Source organism: Gorilla gorilla, chromosome 11 (assembly GCF_029281585.2).
Source record: "Gorilla gorilla gorilla isolate KB3781 chromosome 11, NHGRI_mGorGor1-v2.1_pri, whole genome shotgun sequence".
Lineage (NCBI taxonomy): Eukaryota > Metazoa > Chordata > Mammalia > Primates > Hominidae > Gorilla > Gorilla gorilla.
The window spans coordinates 81,861,753-81,878,704 of NC_073235.2; the positions used below are offsets into that span (position 1 = coordinate 81,861,753).

General features: G+C 35.9%; 1 pseudogene; it reads right to left on the reverse strand.

The window, feature by feature from the left end:
• Positions 1-5,604: 5,604 nt before the first annotated feature.
• On the reverse strand, positions 5,605-7,326 carry LOC101128047 (DNA repair protein RAD52 homolog; annotated as a pseudogene).
• Positions 7,327-16,952: the final 9,626 nt, after the last annotated feature.

Genomic DNA, 16,952 nt, shown 5'->3' on the forward strand with positions numbered 1-16,952 from the left:
CCTAATTTAAACTAAAGAGCTTCTGCACAGCAAAAGAAACTATCAACAAACAACCCATAGAATGGGAGAACATATGTTTAAATTATGCATCTGAGAAAGGTATAATATCCAAAATCTATAAGAAACTTAAAAAAAATTAATAAGCAAAAACCAAGCAATCCTATTAAAAAGTGAGCAAAGGACACGAACAGACACTTTCAAAAGAAGACATACAAATGGCCAATAAGCATATGAAAAATGCTCAACATTACTAATCACTAGAGAAATGCAAATCAAAACCACAATGAGATGCCATCTCACACCAGTCAGAATGGCTAGTATTAAAAAGTCAAAAAAAAAAAAAAAAAACAGATGCTGGCAAGGTTGTGAAGAAAAGGGAAGGAATGTTTGTACACTATTGGTGGGAATGTAAATTATTTCAGCCACTGTGGAACACAGTTTGGAGATTTCTCAAAGAACTTAGAACTACCATTTGGGTACATGTCCCATTACTGGCTATATATCCAAAGGAGTTTATATTGTTCTATCATAAAGACACATGCATGTGTATGTTCATTGCAGCATTATTCACAATAGCAGAGACATGCAATCAATCTAAATGCCCATTGGTGGTAGACTGGATAAAAAAAATTGTAGTACATATATACCATGGAATACCATGCCGATCCTATCCTTTGCAGCAACATGAGTGGAGCTGGAGGCCACTATCCTGAGTGAACTAACACAGGAATAGAAAACTAAATACTGCATGTTCTCATTTACAAGTGGGAGCTAAACATTGAGTATACATGGACACAAAGAGTAGAAAAATAGACACTGGAGCCTACCTGAGGGTGGAGGTTGGGAGGAGGGTGAGGATCAAAAAAGTACATATTGGGTACTATACTTATTTCCTGTGTCATGGAATAATCTGTACATTAAACCCTTGTGGCATGCAATTTACCTATATAACAAACCTGCACATGTACCCCTGAAAGAAAAATAAAAGTTGAAAAAAGAAAAATAACAATTATGATATGATTATTGTCTCATAAATAAAATCAGAGGGGTTAAGTGGCTTGCCCAAGGACATGGAAGTTGCCAATGCAGAGTAAAGACACCATCCTGGGACTGAACTTCAAGATCAGTGCTTTTTGTTTCTTTAAAATCGTCAAGGAAAGACTGGCCCTGACTTTATCTGTTCCCTACAAATAATTACCAAATTAAAATTGGGCAGAGACAACAAAGGAGACTGAACAAACTTTTCTTGGCTACCTTTTATTGCTTTGGGTTTCCTTTTCTTTTTCAGTGCTTAATGAAACTGAGAGTAAGGTCATGGAAGGAATTGGGGAAGGTCTCCAGCATGAGGCATTTAGATGGTAGAAGTTACAGAAGGATCATTTGTGTGTCCCCATCTAGTGGGAGGGAGAGCCCTGGGCAAGGATGTAGGGAAGGAGGACGGGCCCTTATGTATAAGGGCCCTTATGGATAAGGATAGGCCCTTATGGACTACAGATGGACCAATATGTATTTTATGACCAAAAATTGTTTTTAAATTGTTAGTTCTGCAGCTAGAATCCAGGTTACATCCCTGAGGCTAGTGTGTATGCATGGAGTATTTCTTAAATAAAGAAATAATATTTAAAAATGAATGACAGCCAGATGCAGTAGCTCACGCCTGTAATCCCAGCACTTTGGGAGGCTGAGGAGGGTGGATCACCTGAGGTCAGGAGTTCGAGACTAGCCTGACCAATGTGGTGAAACCCTGTCTCTACAAAAAAAAAAAAAAAAAAAAAAAAAAATTAGCTGAGTGTGGTTGTGGGTGCCTGTAATCCCAGCTACTTGGGAGGCTGAGGCAGGAGAATTGCTTGAATCTGGGAGGCAGAGGTTGCAGTGACCTGAGATTGCGCCATTGCACTTCAGCCTGGGTGACAGAGCAAGACTCTGTCTCAAAAAAAAAAAGAAAAAAAAAAGAATGATTAAATTCAGGTTCCATTAAGGTTTCTTACACAGAGATTAGGTAAGCAGGTAACCAAATCAATAGTTGCTTCACTTTCCATAATCAGATAGTCAAGTAAGTTGAATGGAAAAAACTCAGTCAATCATATAGAATAACAACAACAACAAAATCAGTGTTGGATTCAAGAAAAGTTCTTTTTTGAGAACAGTTGGGCTAAGATAGCTTAAAAGAGCTGAGGAGTTAGAGGTAAAAAGATGAGAAGTATTGATTTCAAAATTTTTTGGCCACATTGTTTTGGTCTGGTCATTTATCCAGAGGGCAACTGTTTATTTTTACAGAGGTTTCTGGGGAACAGGATGTTGAAAGGATCAGGGTAATGGAAAGAAATCATTATTTTTTTGTGTTTTCTGAGGAATATAATATAGCATGCATGGACTTCCTCTCCTGAGAGTGTAGCATCATGGCAAGAATTTGCCAAGTAACTCTAATTTTGCCACATAATTCACCAACTTAAACATACCATCCCACATCAGATCCTCCAAAGTAACCTAAAGGATTTACAGCTTTTTCTGTCTGAGGGATTTAAAGTATTTTCTGACCTGAATTCCTAGTCTACTGAGGATTACTTTGATGATTTCTTAAAAGTAGGATTTGTGTGTCTAAAAATCCACAAGATTTCAAGAGAGCTAACAAATTCTCCGGGCCCTCTTAACTACAGAGTGCCCAGGTGCTTTGCTGGCAGAGCCAGCAATCATACAAATATTAAATTATAATCTTGTCAGAGAAACACAGAAAAGGAACTAGTGAAATTAAATAAGACTTTAACTATATATACTCAATGAAATTATAATGCTGGCATCAACAAAAGCATTTTGTCCTTAAGTGTTTAGAATTTTGTCTGTATAGACACCAACCAAAGGAGTTTGTCAACATAGCTTGTCTTCACAGCTCTAACATAAAGCTCAGGTTAGTGAAATAGGTATCAAAAGATTTGTGTATCACCTTTTTTTTTTTGAGGCTGGAGTGCAATGGCGCGATCTCAGCTCACTATAACCTCCCCCTCCCAGGTTCAAGAGAGTCTCCTGCTTCAGCTTCCCAAGTAGCTGCGATTACAGGTGCCTGCCACCATGCCCGGCTAATTTTTGTATTTTTAATAGAGATGGAGTTTCACCATGTTAGCCAGGATGGTCTCGACCTCCTGACCTCAGGTGATCCACCTGCCTCAGCCTCCCAAAGTGTTGGGATTACAGGTGTGAGCCAACGTGCCTGACCCCTATCACCTTTTCAATTTTGTTGTTTTTGAAGTATTTATGAAATAAAAATCAATAATATATGGAGATGGTTGGAAAATTAAAAAGTACCATAAACTTAAAATGAAAAATAAGTCCCAGACCCTTCATGTCTTTCTACCCAAAGACAATTTTTTGACTTTTTTTTAGTGGTTTCTTCTATTCTCAAGTCCTTATTTCTAAATCACAAACATACTTATTTTCTCAAGTTATTAATTTTAGGCATTTGGCTCCCTTATACCACCTTACTCCTCCTCCTACCATTGTCTATTATATGTCAGTATTTTTTAAATTCAGTCTATACCTAGTATAAATTCATTATAACTATAAACATACTATTTATTGTGGGCCAAAATCATATATATAAATATACATACATATACATATATGTGTATATATGTGTATGTATATACATATATATGTGTATATATGTGTATGTATATAGACATATGTGTATACATATGTGTGTATGTACATATGTATATATGTGTATATATACATATGTACATGTGTATATATGTGTATATATACACATGTACATATATGTACATACACGCAGATATGTGTATATACACATGTGTGTACACACGCGTGTATACACGTGTGTATACACATGTACATACACATATATGTATACACATACACACATGTATACATACATATACACATATATGTATATACACATATACACATATACGTATATACACATATACACATATACGTATATACACATGTATACATACACACATATACTTATATACACACATGTATATATACACAATATACCTATACACACACATACGTATATACACACATATACGTATACACCCACACGTATATACACACATATGTATACACACACATATACATATATACACAGATACGTATACACACACATATACGTATATACACACATACGTATACACACATATACGTATATACACACATACGTATACACACACATATACGTATATACACACATACGTATACACACGTATATACACACATATACGTACACACAGACATATACGTATACACACACATATACGTATACACACATATACGTATACACACACATATACATATACACACATATACGTATATACACACATATACCTATACACATATACGTATATACACACATATACCTATACACATATACGTATATACACACATATACGTATATACACACATATACGTATACACGCGTATACGTATATACACACATATACGTATATACGCGTATACGTATATACACACATATACGTATATGTGTGTATATATACATATATACTATGATACATTCCCCCCTTTCCAGCAGTGTTTTTACCTTATCAAATTTTTTCACATATAATACTTGCTACCCATGTATTCTCCCCACACTGCCCAAGGAGTCCTTCAAAATGCTCCATGATATCCACTATTCTACTGAATAGCTTCTCCATAAAGATACCCAGTTGAGGTCTCTCTGCCCTCTCACTCCACTATAGGCTGCAGAGTCAGTGATCTGGGGCTCCTCTTGGCTGTACTATTGGGTTGGCTCCTCTTTTGGTTTGACTTCCTGACTTTACTGGAGTCTATTCTCCAGTACAAGGGTGGTTCCTTTTGAAAGGGCCCATGGAAGGTAAAGTATACTCTGCGTTATGAATACATCTTCATTCTGTCCTCATTTTCAAATAAAAATGTGGGACTGAAAATTATTTTGCCTCATCAATCATTTTTTATGTGTTACTCCATTGTCTTCTAACTTACAAACCTATCTCTTTTATAAGTCAATGCCATTCTCAGCCTACAATCTTTTTAATGTGAGCTAAGATTTTTACCTGGAGATTGTAGTGTCTTCTCTTTTCCTGTTGATGTGCACTGATGTGGGTCTTTTTCTAGTCAATGTGTTAGGCATTTGGTGCCCTCCCATTTTTTCCTTTACAAGTTTTAAAAATAGCTTTACTAAGATATAATTAACACAGCACACAATTCACTCCTTTAAAGAATGCAATTCAATGATTTTTAAGTATATCCATGGCTATCTGCAACCATCACCAAAGATAAATTTATAACATTTTATCACCACAGAGAACCCATACCCTTTAGCTCTCAAGCCCCTATTCCCTATCCTCCTCATCCCTAAGTAATTACAAATCTACTTTATATCTCTATAATTTTGTCTGTTTGGGACATTTCATGTAAAAGAAATCATATAATTTGTGGTATTTTGTGATTGGCTTCTTTCATGTTTTTAAGTTCTTCTGTGTTGTCGCACATATCAGTACCTTATTTTCTTAGGGCAAAATAATATTCCATTAAATAAATATACCCTATTATTTTATGTCATAAACCCATAAGTGAGTTTATTTATATTAAATGAAGATTGTAGCCTGGATTGATACAAAGCAGTAAAAAGCACTACTCCAACCTTTTTCCTGTCATGATCCTCATTGCTTAATGTGGACAACATTAAAGGCCTTGTACCCTAAAGGAAAGAAGGCAGAGGTTATGCAAAGCAATTGAATGTAGGTAATTGCTGAGGCAGGTGGATAGTAATAAGTCCGGCCTATATTGCTTGAGGGCAAGCAGCCATTGGTGATTCCTAAAATGTCCATTGGTGTTAACATAATAGTTTAGAAATAAATAGTGGGAAGCCTCACAGGCCAAAGAAAAGGTATTTCATCTGTCCAGAGCGTCTCCCAGCTAGAGCGTGGGATGAGGTTTTTAAAAGTGTTCAGCTCTAACTGCAGTGGGCTCTCAGTCAGATCCTATTGATGAGGTTCAGAATGAAGCAAGATAAATCCTTAGCAATAAAGGTAATTCTTCACGAGTGATGAAAAACTTCATGACCAAAAAGTAGTTTTCCAAAGTCCCTTTGCGACAGAGTCCAATGATGTGGCCAGAGGCTCAGTTCAGATGGATCCAATTTCCTTTTCTTCATGTCCTGGCCCTTCCTATGAGATTCCCAATTTCCTGTTATGCATTGGTCAGTACTGTAAGTTTGGAGGTCTCAAGGTCCAGATTTTGCTTGTGGTTTCTGACAGCAAAGGCTGTGTGGAGTCCTGTTCTGGGTCACCATCTGGTTGTTCAAGGCTGGTGTGTCAGAGGTCTGGGGTGGTTCTTCTCTAGACAAGGCTTGACCACACCATCCCCTGCATCTGGAGTCACATCCCACATTTCAGAGTTGTCTCCAAGAGTCTCCTCACTCTTCTCAACTGATGGGGAAAAGGTGTGGACTTGCTGTTTCTACATCTGCTCCCAGAACTGCTGCTGCAGCTCCTTTTGCCAGAACTTCTGCTGGTACGTGGCCTCTGTCACCAATAGTGGATGAGCTCAGAAGTCGGGAAGCTGCAGTCCTTGTCCCCCTGAATCACAACGTGGCTTGATCTGCAAGGGGAGGTCACATCTTGAAGTTGTGGGTATCCCAGGGCCATGTTCAGTTGGCAGCTGTTGTATCTTGCCTCTTCCACAGATGGTTCAAAATCTTGTCTCTTTGCTTTAGTTTAATCCACTTCAAGAGGCAGCTGGCGTGGAAGCTTGTTTAGTGACCTCAAGTAGTCTCTGTCCAGAATACAATTTCCAAGTGCGTTCCGAAAATTCCTGGGGGCTTGCTTCAGCCTGTCTGTCACCGCCTCCTTCCTTGCCTTCTCCAAAGATGAGGCCTTGGACTTGAGGCCCTAACACCATAACCCACAACTTCATGATATGAACCATCCTACAACTGGACCCTCACAAATGCACAGACTCCCATGTAGAACTTGCCATTGTTTAGGTCAACAAAATCCACAAATGCACAGACTCCCATGTAGAACTTGCCATTGTTTAGGTCAACAAAATCCACATTCTGCTGCGTGATAGAGTGTGCCCTGCCGTTGTAACCAAACATGTCATTGGCCAGATTAATTACCCAATGACCCTCAATGTAACACACCTTCTGGCCTCCTCCAGTCATGGGCTACTTATGTATTCTGGGCCCAGCCTCTGCCTTGGGGCCTTCTGGATGGCCTGGTACTCTTCTGCTGTGTACTGGCACTGTCCAAAGCACACCAAGCTGCCATTAGCAGCAGTATGGCTGTCACGCTCTCCAAAAATTGGTTCCTCAGTGCCAGACATCTTGATTCTGGTTGACCTCTCTGGCACTGCACAGTGCATGCAGGTAGCTCAGTCTACCCTATTTTGTTTATCCACTCACTTGTTAATGGTCATTTAAGTTGTTTCCACCTTTTGGCTGTCGTGCACCGTGCTCCTATGAACATCCATCTATACATTTTTGTTTGAATATCTGCTTTCAAATACTTTGTGTATAAACCTGAGTTTAATTGCTGGGTCCTATGGTAATTCTATGTTTAATTTATTGAGGAACTGTCAAATTGTAGCTTAGAGTGGCTGCACCATTTAAATTCTCATCAGCAAAGTACAAGGGTTCCAATTTCACCATATCCTTACCAACACTTATTTTTTGTTGTTTTAAAATTATTATTATAGCTATCCTAATGGATGTGAAGTGGTGTCTTATAGTTTTGATTTGCATTTTCCTAATAATTAATGATGATGAGCATCTTTCTTTATGTGCTTGTTGGACATTTGCATGTCTTCCTTGAAAAGATATCTATTTATGTCCTTTGCGTCCTGTTTCTTTTTTTTTGTTGAGTTATAAGAGATTTTAACATATGTATTATTGGTACTACATCCTTATTAGACATACAATTTGCAAATGTTTTCTTCAATTCTGGAGATTGTTTTTTCATTTCTTGATAGTGTCCTTTGATATACAAGAGTTTTAATTTTTAGGAATTCAAATTTATCTTTTTTCTCTTTAATTTCTTGTGCTTTTGGTGATATGAGAAATCACTGCTAAATAAAAGGTCATGAAAATGTATGCCTATTTTTACCTCTAGGAGTTTTAGCTCTTATGTTTAAGTCTTTGGTCCATTTTGGATTTTTTTAAAAGATGTAAAGTAAGGGTGTAACTTCATACTTCTGCATGTAGCTATTGAATGGCACTGGCACTAATTGTTGAAAAGACTATTATTTTCTCATTCAATACTCTTGGCATCATTGTCAAAAATCAGTTGATCACAGACACACAGGTCTATTTACGAGCTCATAATTCTATTCCATTGATTTGTGTGTCTATCCTAGTGCCAGTACCACTCTGTCTTGATTACTGTTGCTTTGTAGTAAGCTTTGAAATTGGAAGGAATAAATCCTCCTACTTTGTTAGTCTATTTTAAGATTGATTTGACCCTTCTGGGTTCCTTGAAGTTCAATGTGAACTTTAGATTCAGCTTGTCACCTTCTACAAAGAAGCAGCCCAGAGTCTGACAAGGATGATGTTGAATCTGTAGACTAATTTGGGGAGTACAGCCATCTTGCATTTTTAAAATTCATTTATATCTTCTTTAATTTCCTTCAACAATATTTTGTAATTCTGAAAATATGTGTTGCACTTCTTTTGTTAAATTCATTACTAAGTGTGAATTACTTAGTGGCCTCTTACAACTTGGAGACATATCCTTCTGTTGTAGGAAATTTTATCATTATTATTTCTTTGACCATTTCTCTTCTTCCATTTCCTCTGGTCTCTTTTTCTGGAACTCATCTTGGCTGAATGTAGGACTTCCTAGCTTGAACCTCTGGACTTTATTGCTTTATCCCTCTCTTTAAAAAAAAAATAGTTTCTTTGTTTTACTGTGTGAGAGTTTTCCATGACTCTATCTTCCAACTCTTTTATAAAATTTCTCATTTCGATGATAACATTTTTAATTTCTAATAACCTTAATCTTTCTTATTCTATATATTTTTTCTTATTTTATGCATGCATTATTTTCTTATCTTTTCAATGATTCTAATTACAGGTTTTTAAAAAGTTTTTTTTTTCTTCTTTGCACCCTGTTTCTCCTGTACAGTTATATATATACACACAGTGCATATTATATAGGCAGTTGTCTACGGTCAACTGATTTTTGACAATAATGACAAGAGAATGCATGGGTGTGGGTGTGTGTATATACACATACATAGATATGTATACACATATATAAATACACACATATGTATACATACATAGATATGTATACACATATATAAATACACACATATGTATACATACATATACATGGATATATTAACATATATACATATCTATGTATGTAGATATATACCCTTATGCATATACATAGATATATACATACATATACATACATAGATATATATACAAACACACAAATTTTTTTATAGAAACCTCCTCTCTCCTTCTTGGGACTAGATATTCAACTTTTTTTTTCTCCTTCCTAACTCATAGTTTCTTTAGCAACATCATACAGACAGAGAACCTATGTAAACATTTAGAGATGCAGGCACCAAGTAATGAAAGAAAGCATTTCTATACATAAAACATTATTTATGCCTGTTTTTATTTTTTACATTAAGATGTAAACATTCTCTTATCCTAAATGGCTGGTGAAAAAACAGAAACAGAAACAAAAAACAAATTAAGGCTTTAAAAATAACTGGTAAGAAATTTCCAAGTGTTATTGCTGAATGTATCCAAACACCAAACATTATTAAATATAACTAATCAATTCAATGATAGGGAGGTAGCTCCTGACCAAAGGGGTAGGAGCTATAAAATATCAATACATAGCAAAATCACAATTAACCAGAATGTTCCGAAGCTGGAAACCACCATTCTCAGTAAAGTAACACAGGAACAGAAAACCAAACACCGCATGTTCTCTCTCATCAGTGGGAGTTGAACAATGAGAACACATGGAAACAGGGAGGGAAACATCACATGCTGGGGCCTTTTGGGGGGTGGGGGCCTAGGGGAGGGATAGCATTAGGAGAAATACCTAATGTAGAAGTTGGCTTGATGGGTGTAGTAAACCACCATGGCATGTGTATACCTGTGTAACAAACCTGCATGTTCTGCACATGTATCCCAGAACTTAAAGTATAATAAAAAAAGAAAACTCTTTAACTATTAGTTTAGAAAACCTTTCTAAATTGAACCACTTCACTTTCCTGGCTCAGTAAGTACAAAATGCCAAACACGATTCTATGTTGTTTTGATGATTTAGGATCATGTGATGCCTGGGGCATCTCCTAGAATATTCATAATTTCTGTGCAGCTTTGTTAGAGGCATAAAACTGGAATGAACTACAGTTTCTTGTTTTAAATAACTCTCTGATATCATGAGCTTATTGTTTTTCTTTTACCTCATTTTCCTAAAAGGAGGATGCAGACAAAGATTGTAGTTAAGCAAGATTTTATAGTTCTAGACATATCCACATATTCTAGTTCAGGCAGTACACTGCACAAAGATGTAATGAGGATGGGGTTTGGAGGAGCTATGTGCAGCTTGTAAATTGATTCTCTATTACCAACCCCATATCCTACCCCTTCCTCTGCCAGTCTGATTGTCAGACCTTAATGTTTCTCATTCACATTCTATAGAGAAAGAATCCCAGTCTCCTGACTATGCATTATTGAAGGTATCTGCTGCATGGGAATTAAAGACTTCTGAAATTCTGCTTATCAGCAGTCGGGGGGATTGACCACTCCACACAACTTCAACCCATATCTTTTTTTACAGCTCCTCACCTTATCCCCACCCGCAGCCATGCCAGGTGATGCAAAGTCCTTTCAGATGTCACTCTCTGACCACACCTTAGGCTTTGGCATCTTCCAACAACATGATTGGTTCTCTTCTTCTATTGTTTTTTTGCCTTCCAGAATTGTGTTGAGCTCTCTCACCCTTTACTTCCTCCAATCCCATAATTTTTTAAAAATCAGTTTATTCCTTCATTTTAGTGGGGTTTGGAGAAGGACAAGAGATAAACATGAGTGGGCAACTTGGTGTGTTTCACAGAAATCTTACACCTCTTGTGTTTCCACTTGGGAAATTGCTTCCTTACCACTTGCATCTGTTCCAAATTCATGGGGTGCTACCGGGATCATCAATTGCAAGAGGCTTCTTTCTGACTGCAGAGGTGGGCATGTAACTCAGGGCTAGTCAGTCACAGACTCTATATATTTGCCACATGATTTTTTTTCAGGTGTAGTTATGAAGGGATAATCAGAGTACTTGGGGCTGGAGGAAGCATAACCTTTTATCTAAAGATCATAAAAATGTGACTGGTATGCAGTTCTGGAGCTGCCAGATGTTACGTTATCTCCACGTGGAGAAAACCTGTCAAGGGGAGAGAATGATGTCAAGCTGAAAAGAGGAATGGGTGGACAACTAGAATATGGAAAACTAGTAGTTGAAGTTCTGGAACTCAGCCATGCCTGAGCCTAGCTTACCTCTGAAACTTTATAGAAATGAGCAAACAAATACCTATTTAAATTTAGACAAGATTGAAACTGGTTTCCATTTCTAGCAATCTGGTGTATCTTAACTAAAGCAATCTTGTTCTAATGGACACAAATGTAGGATTTTGTTAGGAATATCTTATTGAATGCAAATAAAAATTTTTAAAACAAAATAAGATATTGGAATGCTTCATACAAAACCAACATGATTCAAAGTGGTCAAAGCATATCATTGCTTTCATATAAATGAAAAGTCAAGGGATTGATCAAGCATAACTGGATCTAGGTATTCAAAAATATCTTTAGAATCTGCCTCTCTTACTCTCTTTGCTCTGTTCTTTTCTGTGTGGTGGCATCATCCTCAGACAATCTCTTCCTGTGTGGCAAGGTGGCTTCCATGAGCTCCAGTCTTAAATACTACCAACCTAGAAAACCCCGAAAGAAAGAAAACTCTCTTTTTCCAGATTAATTCAGCCATGGTCTTGTACCTATACCTGGACCAATTGCTGTGACTGATAAGTGAAGGTGGTGGAGTAGGCTCTGCCTAACAACATGGACACGGTCAGATTTGGTTCTGAATGGAGTTAGAAAAAACAATCAAACCTGGCATATGAGGATTAGAGATGGAAAAAAAGAACGAACTGATAAATGCCTTATAGAAAGGATATCAAGAAAATGATGATAAAGTAGTAGAAAGAACAAAGTGGTGGCCAAGAAGAAAAAAATAGGAGAAAGCAGAAATGCTGGGCTGAGGTAACTCCCACATGGAAGTTACAAAGAAAGCAAAAAGAATTTTGCATGGAGAATACAAATAGGTGAGAACTATAGCCTTGCTTGGGCATGTGTTTAAATGTATTGAATGGAGAAAATGCTTTAATGAAGGGTAATTTCTTCTATCACATGCATATATAAGCTTCTCTCATCTACCCAGAAGTGGATAGTGAAGTAAATTTATATTTGCTGATCTGTCCAAGTACTATATAGATGAATGATGGCAAACTAGGCAAATTATGAACTAAATCACAATTTATTTGTAATAGAGAAAGGAAATATATTCATTGAAAGAAAGGGGTAGATTTTTCAGTGCTCTAGAAATAGAGTTCTAATTAATTTATAGATTTAAAAGGCCACTCTGACTCAGCCTCGTAATTTGAGTAATAAAACTCTTCTAATAGCTTTACAGCAAATTTATAAAATAAATGAGCCAACTTAATCAAACCACAGTGCTTGGTCAATACAAGCATTTCTGTTGTTAGCAATTTTACTCTATCAATTCAGAAATTTAGCAATGAATTTGGGTGGACGCATGCCTCATATTCCATGAATATATTAGCAGGATCTTCATAAATGCATTCTCTATAGTAAATTGAGAAAGGCATACGCTTAGTGATCAGCTGAAGTGAAAAAATATTCTTTCATGTTTTTTGTAAAATAGACTTTATTTTCTAGAGCAGCTTTAGGTTCACAGAAAAATTAAACAAAAGGTACAAAAACTTCCCGTATGTCCTCTACCCTCACACATACATAGCCTTCCCTATTATCAACATCTCCCACCAGAGTGGTACTTTTGTTACAACTGATGAACTTACATTGATCCATCATAATCACCCAAAGTCCATAGTTTCGTTAGGGTTCACTCTTGGTGTTGTACATTCTACGGGTTTGGACAAATGTATAACAACGTGTATCTATCATTACATTATCATTCATTACATTACATTCTATCATACTGAGTAGTTTGAAACTATCAAACTGAGTAGTTTCAAATGCCCTAACCATTCTCTGCATTCTACCTATTCTTTCTTCTTTTTCCTAATAGTGAACAACAATTTCCTTGAAGCCCCATAGAGATATGTATTATATTAATGTTTTAAAAAGTCTATAGAATATGTATTATATATAAAGGAATGTTTTGCCATTTCAAATTATTTCAGTTGATTAGAACAATATATAGAAATGTCTTCTTACAAGTTTTATGTATCTGTGGCTTTAAACTGGAAACATTTACAAAGGCAGACATCGTTATTGATTTATAATATACATGATAACATTACAGACCAGAAAGATACTTTAATTGTAACCCATAGTCTATAGTTTCCCTGAAGAAATAGGCCCAGACTATGCAAAGGGGCTATTTACAGTGAGGGAAAGGTGCCAAGATACCCTGTGTACCCATTAGGCTCTGGTGGGGCTGACCTCATCCATATGTACCTGAAATTTATTACATAGGTAGAAAGTTGATTATAAATTATTATGAGGTCATGGCTTCTTTGAAAATCTGACAACAGTTGTAGACCTTCCCCCAAGCAAAATGCACATAATGCATGTACACACATAGTGTATATAATTTCAGGAGTTTTGTATTCTCCCTTTGAAGGTCAGCTATGAAGCCCAGAAGTTTTGTATCAGAGTAAGTCCCTTTGTATACTAAACAAAAGAATTCATATTTCCTCTAGAATATGTGTTGAAATGAACATACAAAACTGTACCTAAGAGAACACACACATTTATGTATTAACTTGGGAAGGCACTTGTGTAAGAATTTAAATAATTTTATTCATGAGAGAATTTCCTATATTAAAATGAGTTAGAAAAGGAGAAAAAAATCTTTACTTACGAGGTGGCTGGGATGTTTACCTTTACCTTCACTGGGTCAAGGGCAAATGGAAGGTGGTGAAGCCAACCAAGTACTCCCGCTATCCTAAAGAGTTTCAGCCTATGAGAGTAAAAGACCTGCAGAACGTTGATAAGAACATGCAGAGATTTGGGAGTTGGGACTTCAGAACAGGAGAAAGAGCTTTAGTAAAGCATCTGTAATCCATGTGGAAGGTATTGAGAGGGAAACAAAAGGGAAGGAGAATTTGTAAGATGTTTACAATGCATAGAGGAGGCACTAAATGTAAATTTTATATAACAACTTTACATAAATCTGTCAATTTTTAGTAAAGCTAAAAATGCAAATGTTCTACAAGTCAGTATATTCACTCCTGTAGAATTCACGTACACATACACAAAAACGTTCATAGCAGCATTGTCAGCAGTAGCAAAATATTGGAAATACCATAGATATCTGTTGATGTGAGGTCTTAGTGTTTTGTGTTAGTATAACAGAATATCACAGCCTGGGTAATTTACAAGTAATAGAAGTTTATTTGGCTCACAATTCTGAAGGCTAGCAAGTCCAAGATTAAGGATCTGCATCTGATGAAGAATTTCTTGCTGCATTGTAAGACGGTGGAAGACATTGCATGGTGACACAGCATGCGAGAGAGAGAAGAAAGAGAGAAAGAGAAAGAGAGAGAGTGCCAAACTCATTCTTTTATAAGGAACCACTCCCATGGTAACTAACCCATTCCCATAACAGCATTAATCCATTCATGAGGGCATCTGTTCATCACCTCTGAAAGATTCTACTTCTCAACACTGTTGCATTAGGGATTAAGTTTCTAATATATGAACTTTGGAAGACACATTCAAACCATAGCCTATGAGAATAGATAAATAATTGTGAAATGGTCATAAAAAGGAACACTACACAGTAGTGAAAATTAGTGAGCCAGAGCTACATATTTTAACATGACTGAATCCAAAAACATAGTGTTGAATAAAATGAAGCAACTTAATGTGGTACTGTATGCATTCACACAAACACACACACACACATATATGTGTATATATATATTTTAAACTTTATATATAAAGTTTATATACATATAAAGTTTATATATAAAAATACAAATATATAATATTTATATATATTATATACATATAAAGTTTAGATATATACAAAGTTTATATATACATAAAGTTTAAAATATGTATAACCATGCCATTAAGGCTATTTAAGAATGTAGTAAAAGAAGAGAGAAATATATGGAAATAATCAATACCAAAATTATGAAAAGGGTTATTGCTGGGAAGAAGAGAAGGGTATCCTATTTGAGGTAGGTACTCAGTGGCATAACCTCTATTAGCACTTTTTTCTTAAGATGGGTAGTGGGGACATTTGTGTTTGTTGCATTATTCTTTGTTCCCGTATATATATCTTATTTTATAAGAAGGATTCAAAACATTAAAATTAAAGGAAAACTAGCACTCAAAAGACTGAATGAGTATTAAAACATATTAAAAAAGAAAATTCATTGATGAAACTTCTACCAACACGGTGATCTACATTAACATAGATGAGGTCTTCATAATATAACCCATAAAAATGTTTGATAAAAGACACACTTAAAACATTTGTAATATATAATCAAGCTCAAAATAAAGAGAAATCTGTGTACCAGATGAAAAGAGAAAAATCAAAACTAAAGCAGTGAGCAAAGACTGTAACCAGACTGAAGCTTCTGCTGGGATTCTAATGCTTCCTTAGAGCAGGTGACATGGCCTCAGTCATGAGAAGATACAGAAAATGGAACTGACATTGCTGGATAAATGTTGGATCTTGGATGTACTGCCCTATTTGTTAAAGGGGGACCAGAAAAACTCTGCCCTTGACTGGGAGAAAGAGTGAAAATGTTTTTATTTGTCCTGTGTTTTCAGTAGAAAAGAAGTCATGTATTAGAAATTATAACCTCAAGTTTGTACCACACTTAGATATGGGGTATACATTTGTAGTACTTCATGGCTCGGGAACTCACAGCGGAGAACATAACATAAAAACATAGTTGAATCTTTGAAATCTATTGGGTTCCAGAAGAAACAAGTGTAAAACTATTCTGTAAGATACTTTCATGACAAAAGAATTCAATAATAATAATAATAACTCCTTCTGGAGATTATCTCACAATAAAAAATACAAATAACACACAAAATAAATTAGCTGAGCATCAGCAAATGCAACAAACAAGATAATTAAGACCTTGAGAATTGCAGATACTAATCTAAAAAGAATTAACATAAGATTTTCAAAATACTTAGAGTTAAAAAGGAACTATTGTGAAAAAGGACACTACGAAAAAGAGAAGGGATTGATTTTTGTTTTTTGTGTTTTTTTTTTTCGGAGACAGGGTCTAGCTCTGTTGCCCAGTGATGGACATGTTGCCCAGTGATGGATAGAGTGGACAGTAATACTGTATCACCCACCATGGGGCAATAGTGTGGTGCGTGGAGCCTTGAATTATTATTATTAATTCAAATAATTTCTTTAAAAATATTTGTATCTTAATATCATCTGTGAATAAACAATGCATTTTCTTCGTTTCCAATCCTTATTTGTTTTTATTTATTTTCTTCCCTTACTGTGCTAAAAGAGGACAATATAGGTGGGCTAGGAAGGGGTATCTCAATGTCCAAGAACCCAAGCATCATGTTGAATAGAAGTGTTTATAGTAGTCATCTTTTTTCTCAATACTGATTTTTAAGTGAAAAATTTATAAAATTTCTCCTTTGAGAAAATTTATCCTTTAAGAATGCTATT